The 22,937-nt window shown below is 40.4% G+C and overlaps 1 long non-coding RNA gene across 1 annotated transcript; it reads right to left on the reverse strand.

Moving 5' to 3' along the window:
* Window positions 1-327: 327 nt before the first annotated feature.
* Window positions 328-13,302, reverse strand: LOC115899094. The gene is made up of 3 exons (XR_004058720.1): window positions 13,181-13,302; window positions 1,098-1,206; window positions 328-538 (listed from the first exon to the last, which is right to left on the reverse strand). It is a non-coding gene; the product is annotated as an uncharacterized LOC115899094 (long non-coding RNA).
* Between the last annotated feature and the right edge of the window lie 9,635 nt (window positions 13,303-22,937).

Below are 22,937 nucleotides of genomic sequence, written 5' to 3' on the forward strand. Positions count from 1 at the left end.
CTTTTCCAATCCTGAATTTTTATAACCAAAGCAGCCAACAACAGAGAACAGGAAATTGTCAACCTCATGTCAGAGCTTATAGTGAATTTTTGAAAACTCACAGCTTAAATCTATAAATCCGGAAGTTTTCTTGTTTTATTTCTCTCCCCAACAAAATATACTTTTTGCCTCATTGTAGCCATAAAACCTGGGGAGACAAATTTGTCTCCTACTCTAAGATCCTTCCCAGATTCCAATCACCTCTGAATCACACTGAGGCCGCTTTCTACAAGGGTGACCTGAGCAAACCTTGCCACATATACCATCGTCCCACATCACACACTAACATAAGATGACTGCATAAATTTAATCTTGTGCAAACAATGATCTCTGTTAGAAGCCACTGAAATAGAAAACTAAATATTCTGCTGCTTTTGAAAAAATCCAGGTAGATGGTGTTACCGATCTTGTGACCTGAAGATGCTTCTTGCTGTGTGTTTCCCGCACGATGGTTTGTACCAGGAAAGAATGTAGTCAGCATGCCTGTGTGATTCAGGGACTGCAATGAAAATTGAGCCATCAGGAACTGGTCTTTTTTGGCAGGCATCCCAAAAACATAGCAAATCATTCAGCAAAGAGGTACTATAGAGAGGTGAGGTACAGGGGCCCTGGAACCAGCTAGGTTCCTCCGCAGCTGCTCTGCTTGCTAAGCACATGATGTGTGCAAGTTATTTAATCTCCTGCTGTCTCAACTTCTTCATCTATAAACTGGGGGTGACAGTTGTCTTTACTTCAGAGAATTGTGATGAGGGCAAAGTGAATAGTGCATGCACAATGTTCACAGTATCCTGTGAATGGTTCACGGTTTACACGCACTTTTTTACATTTAAAATGTAGTATCCTTACTGCATACCCAGCATGCAGTAAGGAACCAACGAATATTAGCTAACGTCACTATTTGCTTCTTTCTTTAATTGATTTCTAGCTCCCACCATTTTCAAGGACCTTAGCTTAAACCTGATCCTTTACATTACAAATCACCCCATCTCCTTTCTTCAGTTACAACTGGAAAATAAAATGTCCCCTCCCTCCTCAGCTGAACAATCATTTATATTCACCTGCTCTATCGGGGCCTAAGAGGAAACCAGCTATGGAGAGAATTCAAAAGTAGAAAGCCGGGTGAAAGGTCTCTCAGGAGTGAGAAGGCCATTTTTTCACTGGTTTGCTCTGCAGAGGAAAATAAATGGACCTGAAACAATCACTCTGAAAAATGAGTTGGGGGTGGGCAAAAGAATCTCATTCAGTGTGTGTGTGTGTGTGTGTGTGTGTGTGTGTGTGTGTGTGTCTAACCTATGGGTGACCAAGCTGCCTTAAGTCTGAGGCTTCTCTTCAACACAGGTAAATTGTGTGTCCCAAGTCCACTAGTGGCTCGACTAATAAATTGATCTAGTACTAGTTTACTCAAACACCTGTTAAAATGAATGAAAGACTCTGGACTGTTTCTTTCTACCTAACATGTCACTATCTTGCTCAGTTTTATTTGGGGTTCTTAGTGTGGGGGCACACAGAGGAAGCAGATGGGAGACCTGTCAAAGCTTAACTCTCTGCCATTGAACTTCGGACTTCTGAGGAATTGAAAGGTGACTATATCTAGTAGCCTCACCGAATGAAATGCTATGCTAAGATCACCGTGAACATTATGAATGGCAGTGAAGCTCCATATAGGTTAATGAGAAGGAGTAGTGAAAACAGTCAAAGATAGGAAGTTCCATTCACTTTACCATCCTTGTCCTAGAAACTCCTTAGGGGTGGGACATGGTCTGAAAGGCAAGTATGAGGACACATAAATCACTTAGTGATTTTCCTGAACTAGACAGCACCCCAAGTAGGTGGGCTTAGCTGAGAAGGGTTGAGGAGACATACAGCCCACTATACGCATTTGCCCCCTGAAGCACGCTACAAATCTTCTCTGCAGTCTTCTGTGTCAATATATCTTCTATAAATAACCGCTCAAACGTTATTCCTGGAGGGGAAGGGAAAATGTTTACAAAAAGGGGCTGTTCCGTGTGAAGGTACTTCCTTCCCCCGGTCCCAGCAGGTTGTGACACGAGTTTGGGCTACTCCTGTTCACCAGTCATTCTCCTCTCTGTGCAAGACAAGGAACAAAGAAAGAGCAGATGTGCAGTGGAGTTGGGGATGTTGAAGAGTGTTGAGCATAACCGATGGACTTTTCTGTCATTCTGAGAGCTTTCCTGAGGAAAAGGAATGTCCATCTGTATCATAACTTGAAATAATAGAGTGACGTGGGAGGGCGGTGTGGCATGAGTAGCAGGGCATATGGTTGGGGACTCTATATGACTAGTGGGGTAGATTTCCAAGTAGTTCTCATTTCCTTCAGGTCTCTGCTCAGAGGTCACCTTATCTGTTTTACACAAAATAGTCTCTATCCACTTCTCCATTGACACTCCCCACTCACTTTACCCTGGGTATTGTACTGTGACTTTCTCATCACCACCTGACATAACCATGCATTCACTTATCTATCTGCTTCCTCCAGTTGGGGCATAACCCTGAAGAGAATTAAGACTACTGTGTTCTTTGCTTTATAATCAGCACCCAAGACAATGCCTGGAACATAGTGGTGCTCAGTAAATATTGCTGACGGATGAGTAAATCTGTTGTATCTGTTTAGATTTTATACAAGACTGTTTAGATTTTATACAAGAAAAGGGTTCCAAGCATCAACTTTAGAATAGTCTAATCTTCACATTTTACAGACAAGAAAACTGAGGCTGAAACAGGTCATGGCTTATGCCAAGTCTGGCTGATGCAGAGAATGAAGCTGAGGTTCTATGGTCCACTGAGCAGCCTGTCCTCAAGAGCATAGACAATTTTGCTGAGCACATCTGACATATGACAAGGTGATGGAGAGGAGCTGGAAGGAAATTTCCTGGGCACGCCTGAGACATTCCCAAAATGAAAAGGAGAAAACTGATTCCAGAGACACTGAACAAATGGGAAAAGAAGGAATGACCATGCCCCTGTCCAACAGGCTGCCTGCCTGGGGATGGCAACGAGAGAAAGCAGATGGCTGCACTGGCACACAGCAGCTGGCTGGAGCAGTACAAATTGAGTGCCCTTGGTGAATATCATTAGGGTAAGTGGTGTGCTAAAACACCTAGAGGAAGAACAAGCAAGCAGAACACGCACACACAAACACACACACACATGAATTTTTATTTTATTTTATTTTATTTTTTATTATACTTTAAGTTCTAGGGTACATGTGCACAATGTGCAGGTTTGTTACATATGTATACATGTGCCATGTTGGTGTGCTGCACCCATTAACTCGTCATTAACATTAGGTATATCTCCTAATGCTATCCCTCCCCCCTACCCCCTCCCCACAATAGGACCCAGTGTGTGATGCTCCCCTTCCAGTGTCCAAGTGATCTTATTGTTCAATTTCCACCTATGAGTGAGAACATGCGGTATTTGGTTTTCTGTTCTTGTGATAGTTTGCTGAGAATGATGGTTTCCAGCTGCATCCATGTCCCTACAAAAGACACAAACTCATCCTTTTTATGGCTGCATAGTATTCTATGGTGTATATGTGCCACTTTTTTTTTTTATATATACTTTAAGTTCTAGGGTGCATGTGCATAATGTGCAGGTTTGTTACATCTGTATACTTGTGCCATGTTGGTGTGCTGCACCCATCCACTCATCAGCACCCATCAATTCGTCATTTATATCAGGTATAACTCCCAATGCGTTCCCCACCCCCCTCCCCATAATAGGCCCCGGTGTGTGATGTTCCCCTTCCCAAGTCCAAGTGATCTCATTGTTCAGTTCCCACCTATGACTGAGAACATGCGGTGTTTGGTTTTCTGTTCTTGTGATAGTTTGCTAAGAATGATGGTTTCCAGCTGCATCCATGTCCCTACAAAGGACGCAAACTCATCCTTTTTTATGGCTGCATAATATTCCATGGTGTATATGTGCCACATTTTCTTAATCCAGTCTGTCACAGATGGACATTTGGGTTGATTCCAAGTCTTTGCTATTGTGAATAGTGCCGCAATAAACATACATGTGCATGTGTCTTTATAGCAGCATGATTTATAACCCTTTGGGTATATACCCAGTAGTGGGATGGCTGGGTCATAGGGTACATCTAGTTCTAGATCCTTGAGGAATTGCCATACTGTTTTCCATAATGGTTGAACTAGTTTACAATCCCACCAACAGTGTAAGAGTGTTCCTATTTCTCCACATCCTCTCCAGCACCTGTTGTTTCCTGACTTTTTAATGATTGCCATTCTAACTGGTGTGAGATGGTATCTCATTGTGGTTTTGATTTGCATTTCTCTGATGGCGAGTGATGATGAGCATTTTTTCATGTGTCTGTTGGCTGTATGAATGTCTTCTTTTGAGAAATGTCTGTTCATATCCTTTGCCCACTTTTTGATGGGGTTGTTTGTTTTTTTCTTGTAAATTTGTTTGAGTTCTTTGTAGATTCTGGATATTAGCCCTTTGTCAGATGAGTAGATTGCAAAAATTTTCTCCCATTCTTTAGGTTGCCTGTTCACTCTGATGGTAATTTCTTTTGCTGTGCAGAAGCTCTTTAGTTTAATTAGATCCCATTTGTCAATTCTGGCTTTTGCTGCCGTTGCTTTTGATGTTTTAGACATGAAGTCCTTGCCCATGCCTATGTCCTGAATGGTACTACCTAGGTTTTCTTCTAGGGTTTTTATGGTATTAGGTCTAACATTTAAGTCTCTAATCCATCTTGAATTAATTTTTGTATAAGGAGTAAGGAAAGGATCCAGTTTCAGCTTTCTACTTATGACTAGCCAATTTTCCCAGCACCATTTATTAAATAGGGAATCCTTTCCCCATTTCTTGTTTCTCTCAGGTTTGTCAAAGATCAGATGGCTGTAGATGTGTGGTACTATTTCTGAGGACTCTGTTCTGTTCCATTGGTCTATAGCTCTGTTTTGGTACCAGTACCATGCTGTTTTGGTTACTGTAGCCTTGTAGTATAGTTTGAAGTCAGGTAGTGTGATGCCTCCAGCTTTGTTCTTTTGACTTAGGATTGTCTTGGCAATGCGGGCTCTTTTTTGGTTCCATATGAACTTTAAAGCAGTTTTTTCCAATTCTGTGAAGAAACTCATTGGTAGCTTGATGGGGATGGCATTGAATCTATAAATAACCTTGGGCAGTATGGCCATTTTCACGATATTGATTCTTCCTATCCATGAGCATGGTATGTTCTTCCATTTGTTAGTGTCCTCTTTGATTTCACTGAGCAGTGGTTTGTAGTTCTCCTTGAAGAGGTCCTTTGCAAAACTGTGCCACATTTTTTTAATCCAGTCTGTTACTGATGGACATTTGGGTTGATTCCAAGTCTTTGCTATTGTGAATAATGCTGCAATAAACATACGTGTGCATGTGTCTTTATAGCAGCATGACTTATAATCCTTTGGGTATATCCTCGGTAAAGGGATGGGTGGGTCAAATGGTATTTCTAGTTCTAGATCCTTGAGGAATCGCCACACTGTTTTCCACAATGGTTGAACTAGTTTACCGTCCCACCAGCAGTGTAAAAGTGTTCCTATTTCTCCACATCCTCTCCAGCACCTGTTGTTTCCTGATTTTTTAATGATTGCCATTCTAACTGGTGTGAGATGGTATCTCGTGGTTTTGGTTTGCATTTCTCTGACGGCGAGTAATGATGAGCATTTTTTCATGTGTCTGTTGGCTGTATGAATGTCTTCTTTTGAGAAATGTCTGTTCGTATCCTTTGCCCACTTTTTGGTGGGGTTGTTTTTTTCTTGTTAATTTGATTGAGTTCTTTATAGGTTCTGGATATTAGCCCTTTGTCAGATGAGTAGATTGCAAAAATTTTCTCCCATTCTTTAGGTTGCCTGTTCACTCTGATGGTAATTTCTTTTGCTGTGCAGAAGCTCTTTAGTTTAATTAGATCCCATTTGTCAATTTTGGCTTTTGTTGCCATTGCTTTTGGTGTTTTAGACATGAAGTCCTTGCCCATGCCTATGTCCTGAATGGTATTCCCTAGGTTTTCTTCTAGGGATTTTATGGTTTTAGGTCTAACATTTAAGTCTCTAATCCATCTTGAATTAATTTTCATATAAGGAGTAAGGAAAGGATCCAGTTTCAGCTTTCTACTTATGGCTAACCAATTTTCCCAGCACCATTTATTAAATAGGGAATCCTTCCCCATTTCCTGTTTTTGTCAGGTTTGTCAAAGATCAGATGGCTGTAAATGTGTGGTATTATTTCTGAGGGGTCTGTTCTGTTCCATTGGTCTATATCTCTGTTTTGGTACCAGTACCATGCTGTTTTGCTTACTGTAGCCTTGTAGTATCGTTGGAAGTCAGGTAACGTGATGCCTCCAGCTTTGTTCTTTTGACTTAGGATTGTCTTGGCAATGCAGGCTCTTTTTTGGTTCCATATGAACTTTAAAGCAGTTTTTTCCAATTCTGTGAAGAAACTCATAGGTAGCTTAATGGGGATGGCATGTATTAAGCTTGCCATAAATTACCTTGGGCAGTATGGCCATTTTCACAATATTGAATCTTCCTATCCATGAGCATGGTATGTTCTTCCATTTGTTAGTGTCCTCTTTTATTTCACTGAGCAGTGGTTTGTAGTTCTCCTTGAAGAAGTCCTTTACATCCCTTGTAAGTTGGATTCCTAGGTATTTGATTCTCTTTGAAGCTATTGTGAATGGGAGTTCATTCCTCATTTGGCTCTCTGTTTGTCTGTTACTGGTGTATAAGAATGCTTGTGATTTTTGCACATTGATTTTGTATCCTGAGACTTTGCTGAAGTTGCTTATCAGCTTAAGGAGATTTGGGGCTGAGACAAAGGGGTTTTCTAAATATACAATCATGCCAGCTGCAAACAGGGACAATTTGACTTCTTCTTTTCCTAACTGAATACCCTTGATTTCTTTCTCTTGCCTGATTGCCCTAGCCAGAACTTCCTACACGATGTTGAATAGGAGTGGTGAGAGAGGGCATCCCTGTCTTGTTCCAGTTTTCAAAGGGAATGCTTCCAGTTTTTGACCCTTCAGTATGATATTGGCTGTGGGTTTGTCATAAATAGCTCTTATTATTTTGAGATACATTCCATCAATACCGAATTTATTAAGCGTTTTTAGCATGAAGGGCTGTTGAATTTTGTCGAAGGCCTTTTCTGCGTCTATTGAGATAATCATGTGGTTTTTGTCTTTGGTTCTGTGTATATGCTGGATTACGTTTATTGATTTGCATATGTTGAACCAACCTGGCATCCCAGGGATGAAGCCCACTTGATCATGGTGAATAAGCTTTTTGATGTGCTGCTGGATTTGGTTTGCCAGTATTTTATTGAGGATTTTTGCATCAATGTTCATCAGGGATATTGGTCTAAAATTCTCTTTTTTTGTTGTATCTCTGCCAGGCTTTGGTATCAGGATGATGTTGACCTTGTAAAATGAGTTAGAGAGAATTCACTTTTTCTTTGATTGGAATAGTTTCAGAAGGAATGGTACCAACTCCCCCTTGTACATCTGGTAGAATTCGACTGTGAATCCATCTGGTCCTGGACTTTTTTTGGTTGGTAGGCTATTAATTAGTGCCTCAATTTCAGAGCCTGCTATTAGTCTATTCAGGAATTCAACTTCTTCCTGGTTTAGTCTTGGGAGAGTGTAAGTGTCCAGGAAATTATTCATTTTGTCTAGGTTTTCTAGTTTATTTGCGTAGAGGTGTTTATAGTATTCTCTGATGGTAGTTTGTATTTCTGTGGGGTCGGTGGTGATAGCCTCTTTATCATTTTTATTGTGTCTATTTGATTCTTCTCTCTTTTCTTCTTTATTAGTCTTGCTAGCGGTCTATCAGTTTTGTTGATCTTTTCAAAAAACCAACTCCTGGATTCATTGATGTTTTGGAGGGTTTTTTGTGTCTCTATCTCCTTCAGTTCTGCTCTGATCTTAGTTATTTCTTGCCTTCTGCTAGCTTTTGAATGTGTTTGCTCTTGCTTCTCTAGTTCTTTTAATTGTGATGTTAGAGTGTCAATTTTAGTTCTTTCCTGCTTTCTCTTGTGGGCATTTAGTGCTATAAATTTCCCTCTACACACTGCTTTAACTGTGTCCCAGAGATTCTGGTATGTTGTATCTTTGTTCTCATTGGTTTCAAAGAACATCTTTATTTCTGCCTTCATTTCATTATGTACCCAGTAGTCATTCAGGAGCAAGTTGTTAGATTCCCATGTAGTTGAGTGGTTTTGATTGAGTTTCTTAGTCCTGAGTTCTAGTTTGATTGCACTGTGGTCTGAGAGACAGTTTGTTATAATTTCTGTTCTTTTACATTTGCTGAGGAGTGCTTTACTTCCAATTATGTGGTCAATTTTGGAATAAGTGTGATGTGGTGCTGAGAAGAATATATATTCTGTTGATTTGGGGTGGAGAGTTCTGTAGATGTCTATTAGGTCCATTTGGTGCAGAGTTGACTTCAATTCCTGGATATCCTTGTTAACTTTCTGTCTCGTTGATCTGTCTAATGTTGACAGTGGGGTGTTAAAGTCTCCCATTATTATTGTATGGGAGTCTAAGTCTCTTTGTAAGTCTCTAAGGACTTGCTTTATGAATCTGGGTGCTCCTGTATTGGGTGCATATATATTTAGGATAGTTAGCTCTTCCTGATGAATTGATCCCTTTACCATTATGTAATGGCCTTCTTTGTCTCTTTTGATCTTTGCTGGTTTAAAGTCTATTTTATCAGAGACTGGGATTGCAACCCCTGCTTTTTTTTGTTTTCCATTTGCTCGGTAGATCTTCCTCCATCCCTTTATTTTGAGCCTATGTGTGTCTCTGCATGTGAGATGGGTCTCCTGAATACAGCACCCTGATGGGTCTTGACTCTTTATCCAATGTGCTAGTCTGTGTCTTTTAATTGGAGCATTTAGTCCATTTACATTTAAGGTTAATATTGTTATGTGTGAACTTGATCCTGTCATTATGATATTAACTGTTTATTTTGCTTGCTAGTTGATGCAGTTTCTTCCTAGCATCAATGGACTTTACATTTTGACATGTTTTTGCAATGGCTGGTACCTGTTGTTCTTTTCCATATTTAATGCTTCCTTCAGGATCTCTTATAGGGCAGACCTGGTGGTGACAAAATCTCTAAGCATTTACTTGTCTGTAAAGGATTTTATTTCTCCTTCACTTATGAAATTTAATTTGGCTGGATATGAAATTCTGGGTTGAAAATTCTTTTCTTTTCTTTAAGAATGTTGAATATTGGTCCCCACTCTCTTCTGGCTTGGAGAGTTTCTGCGGAGAGATTTCCTGAAACACACAAAGGGAACACACAAAGATGGGCTTCCCTGTGTGTAACCCAACCTTTCTCTCTGGCTGCCCTTAACATTTTTTCCTTCATTTCAACTTTGGTGAATCTGACAATTATATGTCTTGGAGTTGCTCTTCTTGAGGAGTATCTTTGTGGAGTTCTCTGTATTTCCTGAATTTGGATGTTGGCCTGCCTTACTAGGTTGGGGAGGTTCTCCTGGATGATATCCTGCAGAGTGTTTTCCAACTTGGTTCCATTTTCCCCGTCACTTTCAGGCACACCAATCAGATGTAGATTTGGTCTTTTCACATAATCCCATACTTCTTGGACACTTTGTTCATTTCTTTTTACTTCTTTTTCTCCACACTTCACTTCTCACTTCATTTCATTCATTTGATTTTCAATCACTGATACTCTTTCTTCCAGTTGATCGAATCGGTTACTGAAGCTTGTGCATTTGTCACATATTTCTTGTGCTATGGTTTTCATCTCTATCAGTTCTTTTAAAGTCTTCTCTGCATTGATTATTCTGGTTATCCATTTATTCATTCTATTTTCAAGGTTTTTAGTTTCTTTGCACTGGTTATGTAGTTCCTCCTTTAGCTCTGAGAAGTTTGATTGACTGAAGCCTTCTTCTCTCAACTCGTCAAAGTTATTCTCTGTCCAGCTTTGTTCTGTTGCTGGCAATGAGTTGCATTCCTTCAAAGGGGGAGATGCACTCTGATTTTTTGAATTTCCAGCTTTTCTGCACTGCTTTTTCCCCATCTTTGTAGGTTTATCTGCCTTTGGTCTTTGATGATGGTGACATACTGATGGGGTTTTGGTGTGGGTGTCCTTTCTGTTTGTTAGTTTTCCTTCTAACAGTCAGGACCCTCAGCTGTAGGTCTGTTGGAGTTTGCTTGAGGTCCACTCCAGATGCTGTTTGCCGGGTTATAAGCAGCGGAGGCTGCAGAAGATACAATATTGCTGCACAGCACATGTTGCTGTCTGATTCTTGCTCTGGAAGCTTCGTCTCAGGGGTGTACTTTGCCATGTGAGGTGTGAGGTGTCGGTCTGCACCTAGTGTGGGATGTCTTCCAGTTAGGCTACTCAGGGGTCAGGGACCCACTTGAGCAGGCAGTCTGTCCATTCTCAGATCTCAACCTCTGTGCTGGGAGATCCACTGCTCTCTTCAAAGCTATCAGACAGGGGCATTTATCTCTGCCAAGGTTTCTGCTGTTTTTTTGTTTAGCCATTCCCTGTCCCCAGAGGAGGAGTCTACAGAGGCAGGCTGGCCTCCTTGAGCTGCGGTGGGCTCCACCCAATTTGAGCTTCCTTGTGGTGGCTTTGTTTACCCACTTAAGACTGCAATGGTGGGCACCCCTCTCCCAGCCTTGTTGCTGCCTTTCAGTTAGATCTCAGACTGCTGTGTTAGCAATGATGGAGGCTCCGTGGGCGTGGGACACTCTGGGCTAGGTGTGGGATATTATCTCCTGGTGTGCCATTTGCTAAGATCCTTGGTAAAACGCAGTATTAGGGTGGGAGTTACCCGATTTTCCAGGTGTTGTGTGTCTCAGTTTCCCTTGGCTAGGAAAAGGCATTCCCTTCCCCTTAGGGCTTCCCAGGTGAGGTGATGCCTCGCCCTGTTTCAGCTCTCACTGGTCGGGCTGCACCAGCTGACCAGCACCAATTGTATGGCACTCCCCAGTGAGATGAAACCGGTACCTCAGTTGAAAATGCAGACATCACCGGTCTTTGGTGTCACTCACGCTGGGAGCTGGAGGCTGGAGCTGTTCCTATTCAGCCATCTTGCACACACATGCATTTTTAAATTTTTAGTTCATTCTTTCAATTTCCTTTCACTACAAGGTAGGCTCCATGAAGACAGGGCCTTTGTCTGTGTTAATAATTATTAGTTGGATACGTGAAAAGATGAATGAATGAGTTATTAACCATCTCACATGATAGACATCGTGCTAAACACAAAGGATGGTTTCTGCATCAGGAGGAATCAGAAGGGGAAATAAATAAGACCCCCAACTACCAAGTGGTGTGTTTAGTGTTATGAAGGAGCTGAAAGGGTCCCAGAAGAAGCTAGGCTTTGGGGGTCAGGAGGTCTCAAGAAATACATCAGGTGGTGGTTGGTGATTAGCTCAGGTATTACAAGAAAAGCCTAAATGGATCAGGAATAGAAGATGGAGAACTGAGAGAATAGCATGTGCTAAAGCCAGAAATAAGAGGGGGCTAGAGGAACTCCAAGCAGCACCACATCATGTGGGAGGGACATAGCCTTTTGAATTAGACAGACTCAAGTTCAAATCCTAACACTGCTCCTTACTACCTGAGTATTTTTGAACAATTTACTCCGGTAGACTGATCTTTGGTTTTAAAAATCGTAACATAGGAAAAATATTGCCAGCATGTCAGATTCTTACAAGGATTACATGAGATCATGTTTTCTATAGAGGACGCCATGGTTGAGACCAGGAATTGCTGGCTGCTACTCTAGTGGGGAATCGGGGAAAGGTGGCCTGAATGAGCAGGCAGGGGTCAATTAATCTGTGACTTGAGGGTCCTAGGAGAATTTTGTACTTTGACCAGGAGGCATGAGGAAGAGTTGCAGGGTTTTAAGTAGAGGGATTATGAGAGTGCAGGCAATGAGACTATTTAGTAATCACTCACAATAATCTAGGAAGGAAATAAAGGTCTCTCTAAGGAAGATGCAATGGGAATGAAGAGGAGAGGATGCACATAGGATACACAGGAGGAAGAATTGATAGGACTTTATTACTTATGGTTCCTATGAAAGGAAGAGACATCTAGAACTATTTCTACTTGTACTTCTTAGTAAGCTCTTCAGATCAGGGCCAGAACCAAACTCTTTTTTAGCAGCAGGCAATGAAATAAGTACAGGATCCAGAGGAAAGGTTTAATGTGTTTTATAACAAGATATTTTAATTTGAATTTTATAAAAGTATCAATCTGCAATAGATTCCTCATTTTAATTTAAGAACCATTGGTTTACAATAGTGCTGTCCAATGCAAGCCATGTATGTAATGGTGACATTTATGTTAATATTACTTTTTATTCAACCTTATATATCCAAAGTATTGTCATTTTGTGATAGTTAATATTGAGTGTCAACTTGATTGGATTGAAGGATGTAAAGTATTGTTCCTGGGTGTGTCTGTGAGGGTGTTGCCAAAGGAGATTAACATTTGAGTCAGTGGACTGAGAAAGGCAGACCCACCTTCAATTGGATGGGCACAATATAATCAGCTGCCAGTGCAGTAGGATAAAAGCAGGCAGAAGAACGTGGAAAGACCAGACTCACTGAGTCTTCCAGCCTTCGTCTATCTTGCATGCTGGTTGCTTCCTGCCCTAGAACATCGGACTCCAAGTTCTTCAGCTTTTGGACTCTTGGACTTACACCAGTGGTTTGCCAGGGGCTCTCAGGCCTTCAGCTGCAGAATGAAGGCTGCACTGTTGGCTTCCCTACTTTTGAGGTTTTGGGAGTTGGACTGGCTTCCTTGCTCCTCAGATTGCAGACAGCCTATTGTGGGACTTCACCTCGTGACACTGTGAGTCAATAACCCTTAATAAATGCCCTTTCATATGTATATGTATCCTATCAGTTCTGTTCCTCTAGAGAACCCTGACTAATACACATTTCAACATGCAATCAATATAAAAATATTAATGAGGCCAGGTGCGGTGACTCACGCCTATAATCCCAACACTTTGGGAGGCTGAGGCAGCTGGATCACGAGGTCAGAAGTTCGAGACCAGCTTAGTCAAAAGAGTGAAACCCCATCTCTACCAAAAATACAAAAAATTAGCCGAGCATGGTGGCGGGTACCTGTAACCCCAGCAACTCAGGAGGCTGAAGCAAGAGAATCGCTTGAACCCAGGAGGCAGAGAGGTTCCAGTGAGTCGAGATTGCACCACTGTACTACAGCCCAGGCAACAGTGCAAGACTCCGTCTAAAATATATATATATGTGTGTGTGTGTGTGTGTGTGTGTGTATATGTGTATATATATATGTGTATATATGTGTGTATATATGAGATATATTGCATTTTTGCCATCAAAATCCAGTCTATATTTTACAATTATAACATACCTGAATTTGTAGTAGCCACATTTTAAGATCTCAATAGCCATATGTGCCTAATGGCTACAGTGCTGAGTGACACAGATGTAGAATATCCACTCATTGCTGGTTTAGATGATTGAGTGGATGGTCGGTCATACTTTAACCACGTCTTAGAAGAAGCATAGTGTTAGAGGGAAATCCTTGTTCCCCACTCTCCTAATTTTACTTCAGAGAGATTTATTCTAAACATACCAAGCCTCTTGCTTTACCCCTTACTCCTCTCCTAGAAAAGTAGAGTGAATTTCCTATGGGTAGTTTTGGGAAAATAAGCCAGGCATGTCCATCTCAGCAACTCCATCCTTATCCTTTAAAAAGCCAGCCTGAGGAGGGAAACTAGGGATCTGTGCTTCTCCTCTTGGGTACCTCCTTCATGTGGGAAGGCCTGCTGTGGCTTGGCACTGCCTTGATCCACAAGGTAAATTCCCCTAGTTCTGTGGTTGTGCCTTCAAGCTTCTTTGACACTCACAACAAGTCATATTATCCAAATTTATTCTTTACCATTCATAAAGACAATTCTCAACCTCCAGCTCTGTCTGCATTAGCAGAGGCTGCTCCTAGGGACAGGTGTAGAAGAACAGGGTCTCTGCAAAGTCATGGGCATCTCAGGAGAGGATTTTTGAGGTGCAGGTGGCTATAGCTTGACATTAAATTAGCAAGTGGCCTAAGTACACATGTGTGACCCATGCAGAGACTGAGCAGATGCTGAGCAGAGTCCTTAGTAAGCACAGCTGTGATAAGGATTCAATTATAGAAAAAATAAAACTTTATTTCTGCCATTGTTTTAGGCTTCAGGGAATGTACAATATTTGCTGTTTTTAAACTTCAAAAGAGTTGAGTTTCAGAAAACTAGGGAAGTAAATTGTTAATGTCAAAGCTGTCAACAGTGTGTTAGCTGCCCCAAACTCCATTGTACATCCTTAAGAAGAGAATGATGGCATAACTAATCTTGGGGTTTAGGTTTTTGTTATCAAACTCAAGAATGAGCCACCACCAAATGTTCTCAAGTTAGTTCATGATTGCTTAAGAACATACGGTGGAGACAGTTTCTTAACCTTCAGCAACTCCACAGTCATATTGGTGTAGGATTGTATAACACCCATGAAAAAGAGAATGTGGTTTCTTTGTAACTAAATATAGTCTATGCTCAACTTGTTGGTTCAGAACTGAAGAGGTGGGTCTGTATAATTCTGGGGCTCATCTGTCACTCACACAGTGCCCTCCAATTTAGCATTTCTAAGCAATTATGGTGATATTTTGGCTTCCAACTAATTACTTATTTTTCATTTCACATTTTCTACATAAAGTTCTGAAAAAAATAAAAGTTTCATTTTGGAGATATATATGTTATTTTTTTTTTTTTTTTTTTTTTGAGTTGGAGTTTCACTCCTGTTGCCCAGGCTGGACTGCAATGGCATGATCTCAGCTCACCACAACCTCTACCTCCCGGGCTCAAGCAATTCTCCTGCCTCAGCCTCCCAAGCAGCTGGGACTAGAGGCATGCACCACCATGCCCAGCTAATTTTGTATTTTTAGTAGAGACAGGGTTTTTCCATGTTGGTCAGGCTGGTCTTGAACTCCCGACCTCAGGTGATCTGCCTGACTTGGCCTCCCAAAATGCTGGGATTACAGGTGTGAGCCACCCCACCTGGCCCTGGATATATATTTTTAAACGCCAGAGAAATATCAAATCATTCTACAGGTAATTGACTAAATTGTCTAAAGATATTAAAATTAATTTGAGTAGAGATGAAGATATGGAAGTAATCAGAATATACACACACACACACACATATATATACACATGATATTTGAAGGCATAGATATATAAGAAGTCCCCCAAGAAGCCTTTAAGAGAAGGAGGGGGCAAGAGCTGAACTCTGAAGAATACAAACATTTCAGGGATATACAAAGAAAGGAAGGGAACTAAGGAATTTCCAGAAGAAAGTAAGAATATGATTTTCTGTGGATGAAGACAGAAAGAATGTTTTAAGAAGGGAATAACTGACTGAGTATAAATAATATTAATAAATGTATTCATTCAACAAATATTTATTGAGTATTATAGGAAGAGACTATTCTAAGCACTGGCCATTCAACAGTGAATAAGACAATATCTTTTCCCTCATGGAGTTTGTGATCTAGTGTAAATTCACACAGACAAGGTAAGATAAGAAAGGGCTGAAAATGGTCCGTTGGGTTTGATCATTTATTGATTATTAGGGTCTTCAGTAAAAGGAAATTCAATGGTATAGAGGGATAACAGCAGACAGGAGTGGGTTTATGAGTTCACAGAGCTGGGCAGTAATGAGACAGGGTGGTAGCTGGACAATGTGCAGTCCATACTGGGTGATGGCTATGGAGAATATTCAAGGGAGGAAGGTAGGAAGAGCCAGCAGAGACAGAAACTAAAGACCAAAGGAAGAAGATGCAAAGTGACAGAACACACTGATAAACAACGCATGGGTAAATACAGTAAGTCCTCAACTAATGTCATAGATAGACTCTTGGAAACTGCTACTTTAAGCAGAACAATGTAAAATAAAGCTAATTTTACCATAGAAGAATTAATATAAACAAGAGTTCAGTCCTGAAGGCATATTTTTGGTGACAAAAACATCACCAAACTTCTAAATAAAGACCAAAACACTTCTAATATTAAACATTGAAATAAATTGTGAGCTATACATACATTAAAGAGAGGTTAATGAAAACAAGGTAATTATTTACCCACTTATTTCAGCTCAGGATTGCAGGTGGTTGGAGCCTATCCCAGCACTTGGGATGCAAGGCAAAAACTCACCCTGGCCAGGCCACCATTCCATCACAGAACACAGGCACACACAACCACGCTCACTCACACTAGGATCATTGAGACATCCCAAGGAATTAGCAGGCACAGGGCTGAGATGTGGGAGGAAATCAGAGTACCTGAAGAAACTCACAAAGCCACAGGAAAATGTGCAGACTCCACACAAACAGTGGCCCTGGCTGGGAACCAATTTTGTTTTCTCACCAACCAAATTGGCATTGGTGAGACGCAGGAGAATACTCCTTGATCATAAGGATCTCTCAGGCTAGCACAACAACTGAATGAGTGATTCAAATGCTGATCATCATGTATGGAATAAAACATGGTTCTAAGCACACACAGGGAATATCCCATTTAATCTTCCCAGCACACCATGCAGGAAGGACAATTATTGTCCCCCTTTGACAGGTGAAGCCACTGAGAGATAGAAAGGTAAAGCACCTGGCACAGGAGGCAAGCTGGAAAATGACAGAGCCAGAAATCACAAGACAGGCCACAAGTCCAGAGCCTGAGCTCTTATACACAGAGCTTAACCTCGTTTGCTTTTGTTTATCCCCATGCCATATTTTCACTGAAATGTCTCTTTTCTGGTGAGGTGTCAACATCATTTATGTCCCCCAGAGTCAAGCCTTTGGTGCATCTGAAAAGTGAGTTCATTTTCTTTCTTCTTTCTTTCTTTCTTTTCTTTTCTTTTCTTTTTTTTTTTTTTTTTTTTTTTTTTTTTGAGACAGAGTCTTCCTTTATAGCCTAGGCTAGAGTGCAGTGGCGTGATCTCAGCTCACTGCAACCTCCATCTCCCAGGTTCAAGAGAGTCTCCTGCCTCAGCCTCCTGAGTAGCTTAGATTATAGGTGCACACCACTATGCCCAGCTAATTTTTATTTTTTATTTTTGTATTTTTAGTAGAGAAGTGTTGGCCAGGCTGGTCTTGAACTCCTCACCTCAAGTGATCCACCCGCCTCTGCCTCCCAAAATGTTAGGATTACAGGCATGAGTCACCACACCCTAGCCTAAAAGGTGAGTTCAAAATGAATGTTTTTCTTATGTTAGCAAATTCAAGAGTGACAAAGAACTCACCTGCTTCAAGAAAATTAAGATAAGCCTGTAATCCCAACGCTTTGGGAGACCAAGGTGGATGACTTGATGCCAGCAGTTTAAGATCAACTTGGGCAACATAGCAAGACCCTGTATCTACACAAAACATTTAAAAATTAAAAAAGAGAGAGAGAAGATGATAAACACTTGACCTTCTGTTGACCTGAGGGCTGGGTCATGGTAAGCTCATCTTTGCTTTCCACAACCTTGACAATCATGGAAGACTCTTGTAATTTTTTTCAAACAGAAAGTCTGTCAGCACCTTCAGAACATTATCTGTGACTCTCACTGCACCTGACTCCAAAAGAAAATGGGTAAGTTAGAAAGAGAGGCACACTTTAAAGCAAACCATGGAAAACATATGGAACTAGGACAGAGTGGAAAATTTTAAAGGTGTTTTATTCTCCAGAGGTCATCAAGTATAAGAAGAAAATAAAAATAAAGTAATGAGCACACAAAAGATTTGAAAAAAATTAAAAAGCATGCCAAATTCTTAGATGAGCAAGTCTAAAAAATATATATATAATAATACCTTCCATTAGGGCAATCCTGATAAATCTCACTACCACTTTGTTTAAAATTGAAAAAACAATTCTAAAAGTTAATCTCAGGAAAAATAAATAAAAAGACAATAATGGTGGAGATTAGAAGAAGAGACACTTATTCTATCACGTAAGAAGCTGGGCTATAATGAAGCTGCAATAATTGAAATCTGGTTCTGGGGAAGAATGAGACTGGAAGATTCATGGGACAGACACAGATAGAAGAATTTAGTATATGGTTAAGTTGTGATTTCGAATCAGTAGGAAAATGCTAAATTATACAAAAAATCAAGTTGGGTCAACCGGCTAGCAGTTCGAATAAAATGTAATCTAGATTCTTAACCACGTATCTTATTCTAAAATAAACTCAGATGGATTCAATATTTAAATATAAATCAAGCACATGAAAACACTAGAAGAAAATTTAAGTGGATATTTTTATAATTCTGAAATGGAAACATTTTCTAATCATGCCACCAAAGCAAGAAACCATGAAGGATAAATTTGAATACATAAGAATTCAAAACGTTTATGTGGCAAACTCACTATAACTCAAATTAAAAGATAAATAAATTAATAAAACATATAACGTGGCCTCTTTGACAGAGTGCTGAGAAAAATGAGATGTCCATGCATCTGAGGAATAAAGTGTGGTTTCAATAATTCATGCAGGAAACATTTATTGAGCTGCTCTGGGTCAGGAGCTCTTCTAGGTGGCAAGGATACAGCTAAGCAGGGAGATGAGGTCCCTGATGTCACTGAGCTTAAAAACTGTTTTTAATGTCATGGAGGAGTACTATGATGAAAATAAAGAGAGTGTTAGGGGCTGGTGAGGAGCTGGAGGCTAAAGAAGTTCGTTTTGAAGAGTCGATTGTTAACCTAAGGCCAGAAGGATAAGAAAGAGCAGCCTGGCAGAGATCTGGGGTGAGTGCTTTCCAAGTAGGGGAAATAGCCAGTGTAAGGCCATGAGGTAGGAAGAACCTGGCCTGTCTGAGAGATGAGAAAAAGCCAGGCAGCCAGAGAATGCAAGGCAGAAGGGAGTGTCATACAGGAAGAGACAGAGGAATTGGTGCAGGCTGTGGATAATGCACACCTTCATAAGCCAGCGTTACCTTTTACTCTGAATGTGAGAGTAGCCACTGTACCCTTTAAGCAGGTGACTGGCTTCTGGCTCCTTGAAAGAAGAAGTTGCTACTTCTACTTGCTTAGCAATTTCCAACCTTAGCCTACCTTAGCCATTTGCACATGGTGAGGCTCTAGGCATGTACCCCTCAAATCTAAATCACAGCGCAAGGTAAATCCATTCAAAACCTCAGAATGGAAATGCGAGCACTCAGAGGTATTAATGTTGTATATAAAGAATCTCAGGGCTTGTCTACCAAATCCAATGTACATTCACCATTCTCAGTCCAGTTAGCTCTTTGCTACTACTTCTTTTTTATTCATGTTTTTGCCAGCCTAGCCAAGTTGAAGGTCAATTTTATTTATGTTTTGTTTTAATTTTAGCATCTGAGTCATTTTTGAATGTTCCATGTTTTATAAGCAGATATACAGGCTTTCTTTTTTAAAAAAACATGAAAATTAACCAGAAGCTGAGATTGTTTGATTTCCAGGATTCACAAAGAAAATCATGTGCTTTTTGGAAGGAACTTATACATGAATAGTGAAGGGGCTGCTATGAATGGAGATGAGCATACGTGTTTGTGTGTGCACACATGGGTATGGCGGGGGTGGGCAGAGAACCACAACACATACCGTGGGCAACAGACACCTACATGTGGCCCAAACCAAACACATTTCCCCACAAATTCTCTGTGACTTCATTCTTTTCTCTCCCGTTCAAAAAAGCAGTTACGTGAATTAAGGGAAATTTAAAAGGGCAGTTAGGTATGTTGAAAATACAACAGAAGAAATTAAACCCACTCTACCATTTGTAAAACACCTAATCATATATCTCATGATAGAATCCAGTTCAAAATTCAAAAGGCACAGGAAATTGTTATTCTCAGCAGGCATAGGCCCAAAGAACAGGAAAACCTAAAATATACTGTATGATGATAAAACAAAAAAGCTACTGTGAACTATAACGTAGTTAATAGAAACAACATAATCTGTAAGTAAAAGAATAATAATAATCTTGATCTCTTATTTCTTCTCAAAGACTTAATTCAACAAATTAACCACTCAATGAATAGAGTTGGGGCGAATAGATCTGCCCCACTCAAGAGTGCTTGTTATTGGCTAGGCAAGCAACTCATTCATGTAATCCCAGCACTTTGAGAGGCTGAGGCAGAAGGATTGCTTGAGTTCAGGAGTCCAAGACCAACCTAAGCAACATAGTGAGACCTCATCTCTACAAAAAGTTTAAAAAATTGTCCAGGCATGGTGGCACATGTCTGTAGTCTAGCTACTCAGGAGGCTGAGGTGGGAGAATTCCTTGAGCCCAGAAGTTGGAGGTAATAGTGAGCTCTGATTGCAACACTGTATTCCATTCAGGGTGACAAGATGTCACCCTGTCTCAAAAAAAAAAAAAAAAAAAAAAAAAAAGAGTGCTTATGGCTACTATTTCAAATCTCATTGTCCTTTAGCACTGAGAGTTGATGGTTAGGTAAGCTGGTATAAGATCCAGTCCCTCTGTTCTGTTCCATTGGTCTATATCTCTGTTTTGGTACCAGTACCATGCTGTTTTGGTTACTGTAGCCTTGTAGTATAGTTTGAAGTCAGGTAGCGTGACGCCTCCAGCTTTGTCCTTTTGACTTAGGATTGTCTTGGCAATGCGGGCTCTTTTTTGGTTCCATATGAACTTTAAAGCAATTTTTTCCAATTCTGTGAAGAAACTCATTGGTAGCTTGATGGGGATGGCATTGAATCTATAAATAACCTTGGGCAGTATGGCCATTTTCATGGTATTGATTCTTCCTATCCATGAGCATGGTATGTTCTTCCATTTGTTTGTGTCCTCTTTTATTTCACTGAGCAGTGGTTTGTAGTTTTCCTTGAAGAGGTCCTTTACATCCCTTGTAAGTTGGATTCCTAGGTATTTTATTCTCTTTGAAGCAATTGTGAATGGAAGTTCATTCATGATTTGGCTCTCTGTTTGTCTGTTACTGGTGTGTAAGAATGCTTGTGATTTTTGCACATTAATTTTGTATCCTGAGACAACTGAAGTTGCTTACCAGCTTAAGGAGATTGTGGGCTGAGACAATGGGGTTTTCTAAATATACAATCATGTCATCTGCAAACAGGGACAATTTGACTTCTTCTTTTCCTAACTGGATACCCTTGATTTCTTTCTCTTGCCTGATTGCCCTAGCCAGAACTTCCAACACTATGTTGAATAGGAGTGGTGAGACAGGGCATCCCTGTCTTGTGCCAGTTTTCAAAGGGAATGCTTCCAGTTTTTTGCCCATTCAGTATGATATTAGCTGTGGGTTTGTCATAAATAGCTCTTATTATTTTGAGGTATGTTCCATCAATACCGAATTTATTAAGCGTTTTTAGCATGAAGGGATGTTGAATTTTGTCAAAAGCCTCTTCTGCATCTATTGAGATAATCATGTGGTTCTTGACTTTGGTTCTGTTTATATGCTGGATTACATTTATTGATTTGCGAATGTTGAACCAGCCTTGCATCCCAGGGATGAAGCCCACTTGATCATGGTGGATAAGCTTTTGGATGTGCTGCTGAATCCGGTTTGCCAGTATTTTATTGAGGATTTTTGCATCGATGTTCATCAGGGATATTGGTCTAAAATTCTCTTTTTTTGTTGTGTCTCTGCCAGGCTTTGGTATCAGGATGATGTTGGCCTCATAAAATGAGTTAGGGAGGATTCCCTCTTTTTCTATTGATTGGAATAGTTTCAGAAGGAATGGTACCAGCTCCTCCTTGTACCTCTGGTAGAATTCAGCTGTGAATCCATCTGGTCCTGGACTTTTTTTGGTGGGTAGGCTATTAATTGTTGCCTCAATTTCAGAGCCTGCTATTGGTCTATTCAGGAATTCAACTTCTTCCTAGTTTAGTCTTGGGAGTGTGTAAGTGTCCAGAGTCCTCAGAAATAATACCACACATCTACAGCCATCTGATCTTTGACAAACCTGAGAGAAACAAGAAATGGAGAAAGGATTCCCTATTTAATAAATGGTGCTGGGAAAAGTGGCTAGCCATAAGTAGAAAGCTGAAACTGGAGCCTTTCCTTACTCCTTATACGAAGATTAATTCAAGGTGGATTAGAGACCTAAATGTTAGACCTAATACCATAAAAACCCTAGAAGAAAATCTAGGTAGTACCATTCAGGACATAGGCATGGGCAAGGACTTCATGTCTAAAACACCAAAAGCAACGGCAGCAAAAGCCAGAATTGACAAATGGGATCTAATTAAACTAAAGAGCTTCTGCACAGCAAAAGAAACTACCACCAGAGTGAACAGGCAACCTACAGAATGGGAGAAAATTTTTGCAATCTACTCATCTGACAATGGGCTAAAATCCAGAATCTACAAAGAACTCAAACAAATATACAAGAAAAAAACAAACAACCCCATCAAAAAGTGGGCAAAAGATATGAACAGACATTTCTCAAAAGAAGACATTCATACAGCCAACAGACACATGAAAAAATGCTCATCATCACTCGCCATCAGAGAAATGCAAATCAAAACCACAATGAGATACCATCTCACACCAGTTAGAATGGCAATCATTAAAAAGTCAGGAAACAACAGGTGCTGGAGAGGATGTGGAGAAATAGGAACACTCTTACACTGTTGGTGGGATTGTAAACTAGTTCAACCATTATGGAAAACAGTATGGCAATTCCTCAAGGATCTAGAACTAGATGTACCATATGACCCAGCCATCCCACTACTGGGTATATACCCAAAGGATTATAAATTATTCTACTACAAAGACATGCACACGTATGTTTATTGCAGCACTATTCACAATAGCAAAGACTTGGAATCAACCCAAATGTCCATCTGTGACAGACTGGATTAAGAAAATGTGGCACATATA

The sequence above is a fragment of the Rhinopithecus roxellana genome, chromosome 8 (genome assembly GCF_007565055.1).
Source record: "Rhinopithecus roxellana isolate Shanxi Qingling chromosome 8, ASM756505v1, whole genome shotgun sequence".
Lineage (NCBI taxonomy): Eukaryota > Metazoa > Chordata > Mammalia > Primates > Cercopithecidae > Rhinopithecus > Rhinopithecus roxellana.